The sequence below is a fragment of the Gossypium hirsutum genome, chromosome A06 (genome assembly GCF_007990345.1).
Source record: "Gossypium hirsutum isolate 1008001.06 chromosome A06, Gossypium_hirsutum_v2.1, whole genome shotgun sequence".
Lineage (NCBI taxonomy): Eukaryota > Viridiplantae > Streptophyta > Magnoliopsida > Malvales > Malvaceae > Gossypium > Gossypium hirsutum.
In genome coordinates, this window is record NC_053429.1 from 15,165,977 (window position 1) to 15,185,057 (window position 19,081).

The window sequence follows — 19,081 nt, forward strand, 5'->3', positions numbered from 1 at the left end:
GGGCTTATGTGAGAAACAAAAAAAAGTGATGAATTAATTTGAAGACTAATTAGTGCATGATTCTCAAAATGGGGACTTGCATGTCAAATACCCCATTTTGAGAAGTAGTGGCCGGCCATAATGATTAGGGTGCATAGAAAATGAATTTAAGTAAGTATATTAATATTATATGGCCTTAATTTATAAAGAAAAGATAAATAAAATATTTTGGGGTGAAAAAAAAAACAAAGTTTGGTTCATTCTTCTTCTTCATTGCCGTGGTAAAGAAAGAATAAGCGAGTGAAGCTCAAATAATCGGCCATATGCATAGATCTAATTCTAAAGGTATGTAATGTTATTTTTGTCAAATTGATTATGAAATTTGGTTGTTAATGACATGTGGTAGATAACCCATGATTTTAATTCTAGATTAAGTGATCATAGGGCATTCGACCATTTAAGAGAAATGTAGAAATTTTGTTTTAAAGCTCGTAATTCATGTTTAATTGCTGAATGGAGTTTTGAATTGGTAGAATTGAGTTTTAATTTTAAGAAATAAGTGATGTTTGTAAGGATTTTCAAAGTTCATGTAAAGCTTACCTTCGGTCATATTAAGGAATGGTAAATTGGTTGTAATATTATATATATTTTGATAGTATATTAGATGGTTTGAGATTTGAGCTAGTTACATGTGCTATTATGAAGATTTATGGATGTTTTAGAATCGGCCTAAGTGTTTTAGTCATTAATATATATATTGCCGAATGTATGCTTAAGGAATTGGTTAAGTACATTGTTGTTAAATGCTTGTTGTTTTTGTATAATTGTTGCCTAGCTACTAAATGAACTTAGGGTATTATGGATAAGTTTAAGAGTGGCATAATTGAAATGAAGTTTGCTTGTGCCGAATGTGATTTTAGTGCATGAATTAGGAGTTTAATTTCATTCGGTAACTCATACCAAATTGGGAGATAGTACTAAACATTAGTATTATTTGTTAAATAGTTGAAGTGAGCTTTGAATGGTTGTTTTGCTTATAATGGCCGAATGTGAACTTAAGTTTTGAATTACAATTGAAGCTTGTTAGTTAGTTGATGATGTCCTTTGATAGCCCTTTTGATATTCGGCCATTGTTAAGGAATTTTGAATTGGTTATAAATTTCTATGTTTTAATTAGCAAATTGAATTATTGAAGGTTAAGCTAATTATATATGTATACGTTTTATATGTACATTAATTTCTTAGTCTATGTTATTTGGCTATAATTGTCATGGTAGAATTTTTTAATTTGTAAATTTGTTAATCATTAGCTCAAGAGCATCAAGGACAAAAGTCGGAAAAAGGGAAGGCAAAACTAAGCGAATAGCCGTAGAATTATAGTTGTCGACAACTCTTAAGGTAAGTTTCTAGCATATAAGTTTAGTTATAATGAAGAATGATATGGAATACGGGTAAAGATGGGACTATGAATTGGTGTAATTACCTATAGTAAAATGATAAGGAATAAGTTCCTTCTATGAGCCTTAGCCAATTGGTTATTAGAAAAGTGATATTTAAATTATGATTTGTATGTGATAATAAGAAGTACTTATATATGATGATATGTTGTAAACTCAAATGGTAAGTTCTTAAGTGTTTGGACTTGGAAATTTAAGAGCAAATTGTAATAATCTGCTTAGGACAGCAGCAGTAGCGTGATTTTTGAAAATCACCATAAATTGTTGGAGTGGAATTAGAGACTGAATAAAATATGTAATCAAAGCTTAATGAGTCTAGTTTCTTATAAAATAAACAGCGCAAGCAAAGGAATTTCCTATAGAGAGATATTTAAAGTTGTGTGTGACAGTGTCAGAATGAATCTGAAATCCCCTGTTCTGTTTTTAGAAAATCATTATAAATAGTACAAAAATTTTTATAAGATAAAATTTATATTCTTAGACTCCTTAATGAGTCTAGTTTCAAATAAAGTAAACAAGAACATATTTTAAAATCTGTACAATGAGAAATTTGATTTGTAGTGAAGAGTGGTCAGTATGTTAAACAGTGAAATAGGGGAAAGTTTAAGAAAATTCTGGTTTTGATTGGAAAAACCAAAAATCCTGAAAATTTTATGGATAGAATATATATGAGTCTATTTTCAGGGAAAATTTATGACACTTCATTTGGAGTTTCGTAGCTCCATTTACAAATAATTTAATGATTGTTGTTCAAGAAAACAGCTTGTAGTGAATCTGTGATTTTGTTGTAAACATTGATGAAACTAATTGAGTTGCTTATAAGCTATTGCTGAATTGATGTACAAGATAAATATATAGGTGGTGAGGCCAAAATGGCTAAAATTTAAATGTGTGCAAGTTATCCGAATGGCTATTTTATAAACATAAGCAATGTATATGTAATATGTGTTGATAGTTTTATAAATTGAAGGTGTAGTGACTTATATGTTGTTTAGCCGAATGGTTGTCATGAGAAGAATGTAAGTCATGTGTGTATTTTCTTATTTAGTTGGAAGTTTATTGAAAGGGATATATATATAAATATGTATTAAAGTCGAATGATATTATGACACGAAGTTAAGGTACATGCTATATGCTTATATTCGAATGAGGTTAATGAATTACAATGGTGATAGTTTGTGTGAAATGTGGTAACATGTGATTAAATATACATGGAATTTGGAAAGTATCCGGGTTAAGACTCGCTGACTACGTGATGTGGCCTAATGGCTCTTGTGAAATGAGACTAGCTATATTGAGATACGAATAAGTTCGAATGAAGTGATACCTTATTAATGTGTTTCCGTGTTGGAAAGATCGAAGGTATGTGAATTGATGTGTATACAACTTTGTGAATTAACTATGATAATATATCCGGGCTTAAAGTCCCGCAGGCTTGGTACTGGTAACTGGATTCGGATTTTTTTTTACCTAGCAGACTATGGCTAAGTGCCTTGAATTATTTCAAACCGAAGACCATTTGTATATCTTTAAGATAAGGATTTAATTAGTTTCATAAAAATTTACTAATTTGAGTTGTATTCGGCAGGATGTGCAAATACAAGGTATGGATTGCGTTTGGTCATTTATGTATATGTGATAAGGAATATGTTTGGTCCTTTATATATGTATACGAAACTTTAATACTTGTCATGATTTGATTATTTGAAATATCAATGTGAATATGAACTAAAGAACTAAGCTCCTAAATACATATATACATTTATGTATGTGCACGAAATGAGTGCATATGATTAAGTGGTTAGAGGTATTGAAAGATTGAATTGGTAATTGGTAACTATGGAAACGGTAAGTGTACAAAGGTTAAGTATATGGTAAGTGATACTTACTTGCTATGTGAACTCGATTTCGTTTGTATTACAAATGTACTTGGGGAATCACTTATGAGATGGTTATAAGTTATATTCAACGAGTATTGACTCTATCAAATTGTTTATGTAAGATGAAAACATGAATATGTGCTTCCAAATATGGAAACCGAATGTGATTATAGTGTTATGTTTTAGTTCGACTGATTAAACTAAACGTAGCATTGATGTTTTTAAATGCGAAGGGGTATATACTCTTAAATTGGGATGAAATAGATGAATTACATGTGCATACATAGGGTTTAATCTATTTGACCGAATGGTGATATATCTTGACATTTCAAAACGTGATTTGTGTAAGGCCTAATATTAAGCGACTTAGTAATAAATCAACAATTATGGATGTTCAGCACATTAAGTTGGCCAGGTATGTATTATGTACTTGTGTAGGCTTGTTAAGCCCACCGAGACTTCACTTGGATTTTGTGTAAGTTATAAATGTATTTAATCCAGCAAAGTTAATTGTTTTACTTAAGACTTACTAAGCCTTGAAAGCTTACTCCGTTGTTACGTTTCTCTGTTTTATAGATTATCAAATTTGGCCTTTGCTCGGGGATCGTCAACAACTCGTCACACTATCACTATCCACTGTTTGGTACTGCTATGTTTTGGATTATTTTATGGCATGTATAGAATAGACTAGTAGCGGAATAATATTCTGGTTAATGTATATAAGCCATGCGAAAATGGCATCTTTTGAATGTGTACTTATAGAAGTTTAATTTTATCCCTGGCTGTATTTAGCATTTATCTAAATGAATGATCTTTATTTCAAGAAAAAGTTTAAAATTTTACTGTTCTGACATGAGTTACAAGTCTGGTAATACCCCTTTCCTATTCCGACAACGGTTACGGGATAGAGGTGTTACACATATAAACATTTCCATGGTCCAACCATGGTCTTACGTTCATAGTTCCATAACCCAGTTATGGTCTTATCCGTCAATTCATCCTTTATATTTTCCGTCAATTCATCCTTTACATTAATGCCATAGCCCAGCTATGGGATTACATATAAACATTGCCATGGTCCAACCATGGTCTTACGTTCATAGTTCCATAACCCAGTTATGGTCTTATCCGTCAATTCATCCTTTGCCACAGAACGATTGTACTCAATCCTGCATTCCACTCGTTTTGAACATTTAATTCAATTTCATAATTTAACAATAATTTTATTTTTAGCAATAGATATGAATAAGTAGATAATATCATTCATAAATTTGATAAATAAACATTATAGTTTAACCATACAAACTTACCTGAATTGAATTGTAATAATTGTAGGAGTTTAGGGACTATTCCGCTATTTTTCCTTTTTCACGAGTATCTACGAAATCTTGTTCTAAAATATAAAATTTCTCATTAATTAGCATATATTTCAGTTTTAATTCATTTCACAATTTATACCCTTCAATTTTTTCAAATTTACACAATTTCCCCAACTTTTACAATTTAGTCCCTTAACTAGTTAATCTATCAAATCAACTAATTTTTCTCAATTAATAATTTATCCAAATATTATAGGATATAATAAAACCATTAATAAAACAAAAATTTAATACAAAACCTTAATATTTTAACCATTTTCACAAATTGATCCTAACATCAATATTTAATAAAATCACTTTATAATATCATCATACAATAAAATTAAAGCTCTAAACCCACTTGATATTAATAATTTCTTACAATATATTAATTTAGACAATAAAACAATTCATTTCATGCAATTTTGTCATTTTTGACATTTTTACAAAATTACCCTTTAAACTTTTACTTTTATTCAATTTAGTCTCTAAGCCTAAAACATGCAAATTAGCCATTTTTAATGTAAACCCATGCTAGCTGAATATTCATATATTTTCCTCCTCCTCTCCATTCCACATCCTTAATGTATATAACATGCTTATATGTAATATTATCTATAATTTCATTATTTACTTATGTTCATATCAAAGCTGTCCACTTGAGTCATAATCACTAAATTATTTATATCTTGAGCTACAGAATTCTAAATTAAGATCCTCTTGATATTTTTGAAACTAAACTCAAATTTATTTCTACCATAAAAATTTTAGAATTTATAATTTTGCCAATATGTACAGTAAAATCTTCAAATTTATCCCTGTTCTGTTGTTTGACAACTTCAACCTTTCGTTACTCAAAATTAATTATCTCTTAGTACGAGGTTTGGATGGTGTTTCCGTTTGTTTCTATTGAAAATATACTCATTAAGAATTTAAACATGAAAATTTAAACCCATAATTATTTTTTAAAAATTTTTGATGATTTTCCAAAGTCAGAATAGGGGAACCCAAAATCAAATTGACCTTGTCTCACAAAAATTCATATATCTCACAATATGAAATTCTTTTGCTTACACCGTTTCTTCTATGTAAAACTAGACTCAATAGGATTTAATTTAATACTAATTAAATTTCTACAATTTTAGATGAATTTTCAAAGTCAGACTACTGCTACTATCCAAAACTATTTTAGTGCAAATATGTTGATAACCAAGTTTATAACACCCTCCTTTCCTTTCTCTACAATATTTCCCATACCTTCCTTTTATTTCTCTTCACTAACATATCAAGAACATAGAACCTTATATAAGAAAACTCTACTTTAATATCATTTTCATGCTTTTTCAATAATATCAAACTTAAAAATATATTAAAATCTTGATGTTCTTACCTTGTCCTATTGATTTCAATCTTTAACTTGGTTTTCTCTCTCCTCCAACTTTTATTTCTTGAATCTAACTTGATATTCTAGCTCCCCATAGTTCCTTATTATTTTTCTCTTTTGGTAGCTATGAAAATTCTTTTGATTTCTAAGTAAAAATGGTGAATTTTTTGGTAAAAAGGACCAAATTGTAAAGAAAAAAAATTTCTTTCTTCTCTTCTCTTCTCACGTTGGTTGCATGGAAAGATGAAGAGAATTCTTCATCTTTCTCTCTTTATATACTGAATATAATAATAATAAATTAATAATAAAATATCTCATTAAAATATTAAAAAATAATATTTATCTAATTAAATAATTATAAAATATAATCAACATCATCATTACTTTTTAAATTTCTCTCTCTTTCTAATTGACCATTTTGCCCTTTATGATCTTTTAAAATTCTATCCTTGAGTCATCACTTAATTTGGTAAAATTGCTATTTATTCCTCATAATTCTTCACCTATTCAATTTGGTCCTAATTCATCCATTTTCCTTAGTTTCTAGATCATTCTACCCTTAAAATATTTGCACTATTAGTCCTTCAAATTTTTCATATTTACACTTTAACCCCTTAAATTTTAAGTATTTACTTTTGGGAAACAAAAATTTTCTCACTTTTGTGATTTAGTCCTTTCTTGAATTAATATATCATAATATACTTCCCAATGTTGACATAACTCAAAATTTCCCTTTTTGTCACTTTATTTCCTTATTTTATTATATCAAGGATAATATCTTACTTTCTTCCTGTAGTAATTTTCAAGGTATTACAAAAAGTGCACAAGAGTTGGAAATGAGTTTTAATCCGATTAATCTTGATAATACTTTTGAAGAGGATGATCCATTAAATGCATGGATTGAAGAAAGAGAAGATGCTACGCTTGATAGTGAACAGAATTTCTCATGGCTGCCTCAAGAGTTACTTAATGAAATTGATAAAGAAACTCAAGGTGAAGATATGAATGACATTCCACCTACTCCATCTAATGAAGAAAGTGTACAACTATCAACATTAAGTGGTGAAGATGGTGATGATCCCGGTGGTAATAATGAAGGTGCATACCAAACAACACATGGCCACATTTATTCTAGTAATTTTCATGGAGGCCAAGGTATGACCAGATATCCTCATGTTGCTGATCCAAGTTTGAATGAAACAAATGCATCAATTAGTTTACAAAATAGAAGAGATGGGGGTGATAGAACTCATGAGAGGATGAGAGAACACTTTCATGATTCATTTGCAGGTTCATAATCACATAGTTTAGCTACAAATGATAATGAAATGAGTGAATCATCTCAGGGTTCTCACTCCTACCAACCAAATGCATATTATCCACCTCACTTTGAACAAAATCCAAGCTATAGATTTATTGGTTACCATTTACCATACCACATGTTTCCTATGAATGATGCATCTTATGGTGCACACAATGTGATGTCTTTTTCACATGGAATGGGAGGGGATCAAAACCAAGGCAGTGATGAAAATGGAGATACTTTAGATCTTCCACGCCATTCATTTTGGAGGTGAATTATAAGAAATGAAGTTTTCATATTTGTATTTATGTATTTTTTAGTTATGTGAAATGAACGTTTTCATGTTAAAATGTGAGAATAGTTATATGCTTTTTCTAAATGAGACTATTTATATGTTACTCATTAAAATTATGGTTTTTATTATCAATTATTTAGTATGATAATATTTGTATAGTCCATATTTATTTTTAATGAATTTTTATCTATAAAATTATATTTTTATTTTTAAAATAAAACATATAAAAGAGTATATTAATATTAGAATATTAAAATATAGTTGCAAAAAGATGTAAATATAATATTTTAGAAATATTGTGATTTTTGAGAAACAAATCATGTCTATAGTAGCCGTTATGCATTACATAACGTCTGCATCATCTACAACCGTGATAGACACCACAACTGCAACTGCGACAGACACCACAACTGGAACCGCGAAAGACACTGCAACCATAATTCAGTACTATGCATGTAGCTTATAATCTGGAAGATAGGTCCTATAGACAAGTGCCTAAATAAGGAATCTTGAAGGATGAGTTATTATGGGCTTCTTGCATGTTTGTTTAGTTGCAACTAGGGAATCACATGTCATCCTCTTAGGGCCTTTTACTATGCATTCTAGTTGGTTTGTGTGCTATACAAGTGGAAACCAACGTTTGTTAGTGAGATTCATTTGCTAGGCTTAGTTTTTCAACTAGCAGGATTCTGCTGGGTGAGGTTACGAGCGTATAAAAAGCTTGTTACATTAGAATCTGACTTAGTATGTCCATTGTAAGCTTGGAAATTGATTGTTTTCAAAGGATAAGATAATTGAGTTGTAAGGGAAGTAAATTATAGTGATGACTGAGGAAAGAAGTAACTAATAGCATATTTGGTTCTCTAGAATAGAATAAAATAGGAATTGAGTAATGATTCGATGAGAATGAAATAGAAAAGTAATAGTATTACATAGCTTGGTTGATTAGTTGAATATAATAAACTAGTAATAGTTGGTTGAATAGAAGAATAGTAGGAATATACAATGAATAAATTGAAAATGGCAATTTTACCCTTAAATAAAACTATTTTATTTATATTATTAATATATTATATAAATATTAAATAAATTATATTTTGAAATAAATTAAACAATTAAAAGATAATTTTTATTTAAAAATTATACTTAGATAATAAAAAAATAATACAAAAATATTATTAACACAATAAATGACCACAAACTCTCTTAATTTATGTTTTCTTTAATGGTTTATGTTCTATGACGATGCTTAAATGCTAGTGATGTGGTTGAAAACTACTCTAATTGTCTTAAAATTTAGAATATGAAACAAAAAAGATGAAGGCATTATTTATGAGCACCGAATGAGCCATTTTAAGGGGTAAGTCTTGAATAAAATTGCAATAGTATTCTGCAGAATAAGAAACATTTGAATAAAAAGCCTAACGAATAGTGTTGGCTATTACGGCCAACCAAATAGTAAAGAGACAGTTGTAGACTCGAAGTTGAGGTATGAAAGGAGGCTACAGGTTTTGGTTATTAAGTTTCAAGATAAGGTTAACATCGTGTTTGACGTTGCATTACAAAGAGTTATGAACTCATTTTTAAGATATACAAAACAATACGTTTTGTTGAGGCAGTTATGCGAGCAATGGCTTACAATGTCATTATACATAATTTATCGTATTTGGAGTTGGAAATTTTTGTAATAAAATCTTTGGGCTAGGAATCTTGTTAATATTCTGAAAGTACAACAGCTTATTTATGAAGACCGATTCATTTGGAGCAAAATACCTTAAGGATTGGATTGGATCGTATCACGCAATGGTTTGTGTTGTATTGAAGAATGGTTTCTAAATATTTTCTCGGTATCATGTACTTTATTATAATATTATATATGTTTGATTAATTGAATTTGAATATTATATATGTTTGATTAATTGAATATTAGTTAGGGAATTGACTGTAATTGATTTAGTATGTTAGCAAGCCTTGAATGCTTATATATTTGAGAGACTTATATAAGTTTCGTATTGAGAGTTTTTAGCACCTATCTATTTATTAAAGAACTTGTATTTGAGAATGAATTAGAGTGTAAACAAGTTTATTTTTTGGTTTATAGCCTAAGTTTAAGTTTTTATGGAAAACACTTTGTAATACCCCTTACTCGACTCGACTGCCAGATCTAAGCTACGGGATGCTACATTCGTTGTTGAAGCAAGTGCAGTTAATTAGGCAGCATTTAATCATTCAAACATATAATTAAGTATCAAACACATTCAACTTATGTTATACAATCATTTCTAGGTCTTATACGAGCTTACGAAAGCTTTTTTGTTAACCCGAGCATAAAATAAGACCAAATTGTAAATTAAAAAAATCTTGATTCGACGTCATGACCTCAAAATTTTCATGTTGAGACGTCGCCAACACAGTAAGTCATGTCACAACTTCATGCATATTGACATCGCAATGTCACATACTGTTGGTTGACGTTGCGATATGGGATGTTGGTTGTCAAGATGTGGCCCCTGTTCTTGGCAAAATGCACATTTTGGTACCTATTTCATAGCTTCTAACCAAAATCTTTCAACGTTAAGACCAATTAGCAATTCTACCTAACCAAAACATGCCAAACAAGTTTAACATAATTTTAATCAATCATTTAACATGATATTCAATACACATTCATCATTTAGACCTAATCAAATTTTCAATTCAGTCATTCATGCATTAATCATTTCATTTATCATCTCAAACCTGTTCAATATGCAATTAAGAACCAAGCAATTTAATAAACTTGACTTGAAATAATCAAGCACATACTAACTATATAACATGCTTAAATATGTATATATATACCATTTCTAAGTTCATTCACCCAACAAGATATTTCAACTAATGTACTTATAATCTTTAGCATTCAAAACCATACCAAAAAACTTATGTTCATCAATCACAAAGGCATCAACCTTGACCATTTACTCAACAAAATACTACCATATACATGCTATAATGTCTAAGCTCAAAATAGACACTAATTTACTGTCTTTTGATAATGTATGCTTCTCCGTTGATTCGATTATTGATCTGTACAATTAATCAATAATAATCATTTTCATATTATGTCATGACATGAATGAATCTAACAAACTTATTTTCAATGCCCCTAAAATTTTACATTTTATTCAATTTAGTCCTTGACTTTGAAATAGCCATAATTTCATTCGTAGTTTTGGATTAAAATTTGATTTCACTTACTTTCATTAAAAACCTTTTACTTTCTACTTCTAACATAATTTCATGATAGATTTTGCATTTATTCAACTTGGTTACTAATGTCCAAAGTTAGCAATTAAACTATACTAACCTTACAATCTATTTTTTTCTCATAATCTAAACTTAAAATCTATCAATTTCAAGCCAAAATTTTGAAGAAATAAATAATGGAAACATTCATAAACTTTAACAAGTTTACAAATTGATACATGAACTAGCTAAATCAAACTCTCATGACCTCAAATCTTTAAAAATTACAAGAAAAAGGATTTGTTTTCACTTATTAATTGTTGGCCAAATATGAAAGCTCCAAAAATGGTTTTATTCCTTCCATGAACCACATGAAAGAGTTAAAAGACAAAGATGATGATTTTTTCTCACAATTTAGCTTATATAGGTAGGTTAGGATTTAATTAGTCTAACTTAGTTAACAAAATCTGTAACACCTTAGGATTTGGGGGTTAAAAAGTTTAAGGTATGTGTTTAGGGTCAGAAAGTAGGTTGAGCAATTGGGTTTGTAGTCGTGTTTTGATGTTAGTATGAACCTGCTGGTTTGGTGGTAGAGGCTGTGTTAGTTTATCTTTGGGTCCCGGGTTTGAGTTCTCATGTGTGTTTTGGGGAAATAATTTTACTTTAGTTTTTATTTTCATGTTTAAAATTCTTATTTATTATTTATTATTAATTTGAAGAGAGGAAAATATCCCAAAAATTTTCCCACGTTCTCCTTCTTTCACGTCTACCTCTTCCCTCTCTTCTCTCACCATTGTAATTTTTTTCTTTCCCGGGGAAATTTTATTTTTGTTTGTTGTTTAAGAAAATTTAAGTTCCCTTGTCGTCATGCAGTGTCTGTGTGCTACCCAATTTCTGTTTGCTTTTTTTTGTTAGTTTATTTATACTTTTCATTGACAGAAGTTTCGGGTTTGAATTGTGGTTATTGTCATGCGTCAATTGATTTCTAGGTGCTTTTTACCGCGAATCAAGTGTGTTTCTGAACTGTTAAATTTCGATACTGGATTGTTGATGAATTCTATGAAATTTAACAATTTTTGTATGTTTCTGAAAATAAATTGTATGTTTCTGAAATTAGAGTGGGTAGGGGTCGTTTGATGTTGGTTTACATGATTTCCAATCAATTTCAGTATGGGTTTTTAGAAAAAAAATGATATTAGCAATTCGTTTCATTGAGGAAATTCACATTTTCAGCCTGTTTTAGTGGGGTTTCGTGACCATTCGGGTGTCCACACAGGTGTGTGCTGCACATGGGTGGCTCACACGGTCGTGTGAGTTTGGGAATTAGGGTTTTTGGGTGAATTTTGGTGCCACAAGGTCTGGCCACACTACTGTATGGCTACAATTTGTGGTGAATTTTGGTGAATTTTTGTGTCGATTTCCATACTTGGTATGTGCCTTAGACACATAGCGATTCTCTTAGCCATATGGGCGTATGAGATTTCCACACAGTTGTGTATGCTCTGTACCCTATTTTATCAGTTTTGGACAGAGAGTTACACGGGCTACTCACACGGCTATATAACTAGGTCACACGGGCGTGTGCCTCTCTCATATGGGCATCTGCAGGTTGCACACTGGCGTGTAGACCACCACATGAGTGTGTCGACCTCCATACAGCCTAGTCACTTCCACACGGTTGTGTGGCCTTGTTTCGTAAATTTTTTCTTTAAGTCATAAACTAACCCATTTTATGTACCTACGTATCCGACTCTCGGTTAGGCCTTTGTAAGTGTGTTGGGACTTTTCTTTCAACTTATATTTGTGTATGTATTTACAATTATAGGGTGTATGTCAAGTATTAATATGACTTGATAAATGAGTTTGAGATGTTACTTCGTATTTGTGAAAAGTGTACCAATACTATTTATTCTGAAACTGTTCGTTGGAATATGTGTAATATGTTTCTGTATAATTGTCTGTAAGTTGTGTGAATTGAGCATTTGCATGAAAATTCTGGGATTTAGTTGTGAAAAGAAGGAAGTCTAATACGACAGTTTAACTGCAATGCTTTATAACGATGATATTACAACTTATACTTATGGCAGCTTAGTTGCATATTGCTATTCGAGTGGCTTAGTTCCATATTATGGTGTGTAGGGTGGAAGAGCCTATTATGGTTCTATGTGGTATGTAGGATGGATGGGCTTGATATAGCTCATATGTGGTGTGCAGGGTGGTCGACGTGGTGTCTGGATGGTTGGGGTGGGTTTTTGACTTGTTGCATTCAGTTTGCATTTGACCATATGTGTCTGATTATGAATTTGTTAAAATTACTTGCGAATATTTTTACTTATTTGATGTGTCGTACCCCTGATTATCGCTTCAAGGTGTTTCTACATTAACTGTGGTTTGTGTCTGGGACAATTATTTTTGAAACCTCGCCTTTGCCATTTGTTATGTTTCAGACTCACACTGAGCTCGTGTAGCTCATCCCCTAGCTTTTCCCCTTTCATGTACTCTCGCGTTCTGAAGCTGGACTTGGCATGCCGGTGGTCTCGAAGTGATACATTTTAAAACAAGCTAAAAAGTTTTATTTTAGTTCTTATTTTGTTAAGCTGTTTTGGACTATAAATGTCTTATACAAACTATGGTATAAATTTTATTTTGGACTAAATTTTAGAAAATGAGGAATTATATTTCTGAATGTTTTTATCTTAACTTAAATTTTCTGTTTTGAATCTCAAATGGTTAAACGGTTTAGTTCAAATTTGGCAAATTGTGTTTGAAATGAGATTTTAACAATTCGTTTTGTCAAATTGCTTCTAGATCACTTTGGTGGTCAATGTAACCTCCGGGATTCAGTCTAAACTTCTAGGCCAGGTTCTGGGGCATTACATTTACTGGTACCAGAACTAGGTTTGTGAAAACTCTGCATCTACTTTTACATATCTGTGTGCACGCATGTTCATTTTAAAAAAAAAGGTTTAAAAAAACCGTACCACAGTGTTTTGAAATAATTTGTGTTTTGGAAAAGGTTTTGTGAAAATGGAATGTCTGAGACTCCGATGTCGGTCCGTACGAAACTCAGGAAATTGTAAGATTAGTACTGTGAGATTATAATGAACTATTTAGATATTTATGTTATGTTCAATTTTTGAAAATGTGGATTTCTTAAGGTTAATTTCGAGGTTCAATATGGTTTCTGGTGGTAAGCTAAACCGTGAGGATCAATCTGGCGAGACTTTTGAAGAGTCTTCTGCTTCTTCGGGACGTGTGCCTGTTCAGGAGTCAAAAGTCAATACGATTTTGCCAGCTTTGGGTAGCGATAACCTGGAGGTTGGTATTGAGGTATTAACTTAGATAGTGAGAGAGATTCTAGAGAATATATTCGAGGTTAGTTTAAAGAGAATTAAATAGTTTGTTTAAGGTAGATGTGTGGATTGTGGGAAGAAAAAAGGTTGCAATCCTTTGAGGTTCGAGCCTTGGTCTACGAAACGTGTAAGATTGTAGTTAAATGATAGTAAAGGTAATATGAAAGGTTTTAGTAGTGGCATGGACGTTTTGATTTGTGGGCACTATAAGAAGTTCCATTCGAGCGAATGTTGGAAAAAGTCAGAAGCGTGCCTTAGATGCGGGTCCACTGGGCATTGGATTAGGGAGTGCCCTTTTCAATATTGAGTTAGGTATGGTTGTGTAATACTGTTGATTATATGTGCTATTGTTTAGGAATAAATTGACTTTCTGAATAGGGCATAGTATTTTTATGTGTGTGATAGACAAGTAAATGATCTAGTTCAGTGGTTAGGTGTTCAAGAATGTGTGCGAGACTTATCGTTAAGTTTAGCATGGTGGTATGTTAGAATCATAGTTGTGTAGCGGGAGCGTAGTGGTGGGTTTTCCTATTTAGGCGTTTGTTCTGTTAGTGGAAATTTTGGGGACGAAATTTCTTTAAGGAGGTGTGAGTTGTAACACCTCAAAATTTGGGGGTTAGAAGTTTGAGGTATGTGTTTAGGGTCAGAAAGTAGGTTAAGTAATTGGGTTTGTAGTCGTATTTTGATGCCAGAGTAAGCCTGCTGGTTCAGTGGTAGAGGGTGTGTTAGTTTATCTTTAGGTCTTGGGTTAAAGTTCTCATGTGTGTTTTGGGGAATAATTTTACTCTAGTTTTTATTTTCATATTTAAAATACTTACTTTTTATTTTTATTATTTTTATATTTATTAATTTGAAGAGAGGAAAATATCCCAAAAAAAGTTCCCACGTTCTCCTCCTCTCACGTTTCTCTCTTCCTTCTCTTCTCTCAACATTGTATTTTTTTCCTTTTTCTGGGGAAATTTTGCTTTTGTTTGTTGTTTTGAAAATTTTATGAGCCTTTGTCGTCAAGTCGGTGTCTGTGCGCTACCTAATTTCTGTTTGTTTTTGTTAACTAGTTTGTTTAAACTTTTCATCGACAGAAGTTCTAGGTTTGAATTGTGGTTATTGTCGTGCGTCAATTGATTTCTGGGTGCTTTTTACCACGAATCAAGTGTGTTTCTAAACTGATAAAATTTTGATATTGGATTGTTGACGAGTTCTATGAAATTCAGCGATTTTTGTATGTTTCTGAAAATAAATTGTATGAAATTAGAGCGGTTAGGGGTCGTGTGACGTTAGTTTACATGATTTCCAATAGATTTTAGTATGGGTTTTTAGAACTAATGATATTAGCAATTCGTTTTGTTGAGGAAATTCATATTTTCGGCTTGTTTCGGTGTGCTTTCATGACCACATGGGTTGCTCACACGGCCGTGTGACTGTAATTTGAGGGTTTTTGTCGATTTTCACACGGGCGTGTGCGTTAGACACACGGTCGTGTCCCTTAGCCGCACGGACGTGTGAGATTTCCACAATGTCCTGTCTTCTCTACACCCTATTTTATCAATTTTGGACAGAAAGTTACACGGGCTACTTACACAGTCATGTAACTAGGTCACACGGGTGTGTGTCTCCCCCACACAATCGGTGTAGACCACAACACGGGCATGTCGACCTCCTCACAGCCTAGGCACTTCCACACGGTTGAGGCATGTAACACCCCAATTTTTGGAGTTTGAAGTTTGAGATTCTAAGTAAGGGTCACTGAGTAGGTCGTGCATTTGGGATAGTGTCTACGCATTAGTGTCATAATGGGCCTATTGGCCAAGTGGTTGGTTGAGTGTTAGTGTACCTTTGGGTTCTGAGTCTAATTCCTCATGTATGCATTTTGGGAGAGGTATTTTTATTTTGTAACTATTAGATTTTTTAAGTAAAAAAAAATAATTATTTATTTTTCTTAATGTTTATATTATATTATTTTTATTTTTATTTTTTTCTTTTGGCACATTCTCCATCGTTTTTTTTTTCTCTATTTTCTTTCTTCTTTCTTTTTTTTCTCCTCTTTTCTTTTTGGGTTTTCTTGCATTTTTTGAAAAGAAAAAGAAGAAAATGGTTTTGTTTTTGGTTTCAAAAAGCTTCAGGTTCATATCGAGGTCATCAACATGTTTCAATTGGCTTCTAAGCGTCTTGATTGCAAATTAGGTGTGGGATTCGAAACTTTTCTTCTTTTTTTTATGTTTTTTTTTAAATTCAATTCAGTGTAATTTGGTATGGGTTTGCTGTGAAAACTTGTCGATTTCTTTGGGTGTGATCGGTTAATTAAGCATTTGGGGTTTGTGCCGTTTGTAATTATCTGAAATTTGGTGGGTTATGGATAAGTTCTGACATACTTTGAGTAGGGGTCATTTTAGTGATCGAAAAACGAGACTTCCAGTCAATTTTGGTGTGGTTTCATGACCACACGGGCATTTCACACAACCGTGTACAATTGAGATTTAGGGTTTCTAGGCTAATTTGGGTGCCACACGGCTGTGTAATTGAATTGGGGAAGTTAGTCTATTTTCACATGGCCGTGTCCTTTGGGCATATGGGCGTGTGTGTTTGGGAATTAGGGTTTTAGTGATTTGGTGCCACATAGCCGTGTGGCTAATTTGAGGTTTTAGGGATCCCATACGAGCGTGTGTTTTGGACACACAGCAGTGTTTGGAGGGCACAAAGGTGTGTGCGACCTTCACATGTCCGTGTCTGCCTTGTACTCTATTTTAGCACAAATAGACAGAGAGTTACATGGCCTGTTCACACGGCCATGTCCTTGGATCACATAGGTGTGTCAACCACATGGCCATGTGTCTCCTCCTACACAAGCATGTTGACCACCACACTACCGTATGGCCCTAAGCCACCAAATTTAGTACTGTGTATGAATTTGATATGAAAATGTGCCTATGTGTTCCGACCCTTGACTAGGCTTTAGTGAGGGTAGTTAAGCCTCTGATCTGGGCTTCGACTTATGTGTTATTTGTGACTGTTGTGCGAGATATCTGATTCTGAACCCGATTAGCTGGGTGTGTACATGCCTATTTCTGTCTGACTCTTTGTCGATGTGTTCATTATTTCTGTAAGGTTGTAAGCATACATGCACTTGCATAAAGTAATTTTTGGGTTGGTTGTGAAGAGAAAGAAGACTGATTCTAATATGATCTAGCAGTTTACCGCACTAGACCGTTTGTACGTTAGCTTTGTTGCGTACTATTATTTGATCTGGCAGTTTAACTGTAACTTATAGGTTCAGCGGTTTACCGTACTGTATCACATGTATGTCAGTTTTGCTGCATACTATATCTGATCTAGCAGTTTAAACTACAACATGTCTGTACAGTGATTTACCGCAATGCATTGTACTACATATACACCAGTCTTGCTGCGTATTATTATCTGAGTGGCTTAGTCCACATGTATGGTGTGTAGAGTTGGATGGGGCTTTCAAGGTCCTATGTGGTGTGTTTGGTTGGATGAGCTTACATAGCTCTTTTGGGGTGTGATAGGGGGATGGAGAGGTGTTTTAACTGGATGGGTGGGTACTTAATAGTTGACTACATCCATATGCATCTGGATGTGAGCTACTTGTCTATAATATGTCTGTTTGTCATAACATTTATGATTGATTCTGCTCGCATTGAGGTGTTAGCGTAGTGACATTTTGGATTGTGATGATAAGTATTATTTTGACCCGTTGACACGTTTATCTGTTGAATTTCTGTGTGTGATTTGGTGTGCATTGATTGTTATGTATTTTTGGGATGTTGGCTCCGAGTTTGCTTTCTGTTTCTATGTATCTCTATAAGTACTTCTCATTATCAAACTACTATTTGGTTTCTGATCTGTAATTCCATTGTTAGATACATTTTGAACTCACACAGAGCTCGTGTAGCTCACCCCTTAGTGTTTCCCCTTACAGGTACATTTCCGAGTTCCGATGCTAGACTCGGTATGCGGAGGTCTCGGATAGGCACAATTAAAAATAGACTTTAATAGTATTTTAATAATTTTTGAGTTTATAATTAAACACCTTGAGTTGTAAGTACTATTTTGAAAACGGTGGTACAAAATTTTGTGTTTTACGCACGTAAGTGTCATTGGAATTGTATTTTCTTTAAAATATCAGGAATTTATAACTGAGAATTTTATGTAACTCAAATACTGCAATGTTTTTCTGTTTGTTAAACTAAAATTTTTCTACAATCACTTCAATGATCATTGTGACCTCCGAAATTCGGCCAAAACTTTTGGGCTTGTTTTGGGGCATTGCAAGGCACACGGCCGTGTGGCCCTGTTTCGCAAATTTTTGCTCTAAGTCATAAACTAACCTGTTTAATGTATCTGTGTATTCGATCTCGGTTAGGCCACTGTAAATGTGTTGGGAATCTACTTTTAACTTATATTTGTGTGTGTATTTACAATTATCGGGTGAATGTCAAGTGTTAATATGATTTTATAAATGAGTTTGAGATGCTACTTGTTATCATATTTGCGAAAAGTGTACCAACACTATTGATTCTGAAATTGTTCATCCAAATGTATGTAATCTATTTCTGTATAATTGTCTGTAAGTTGTGTGCATTGAGCATTTGCGTGGAAATTCTGAGATTTGGTTATGAAGAGAAGGAAGTCTAATACGACAGTTTAACTGCAATAATTTATAGCGATGATACCGCAACATATACTTATGGCAGCTCAGCTATTCGAGTGGCTTAGTTCCATATTAGGGTGTGTAGGGTGGAAAAGCCTATTATAGTTCTATGTGGTGTGCAGGGTGGATGGGCTTGATATAGCTCATATGTGGTGTGTAGGGTGGTCGAAGTGGT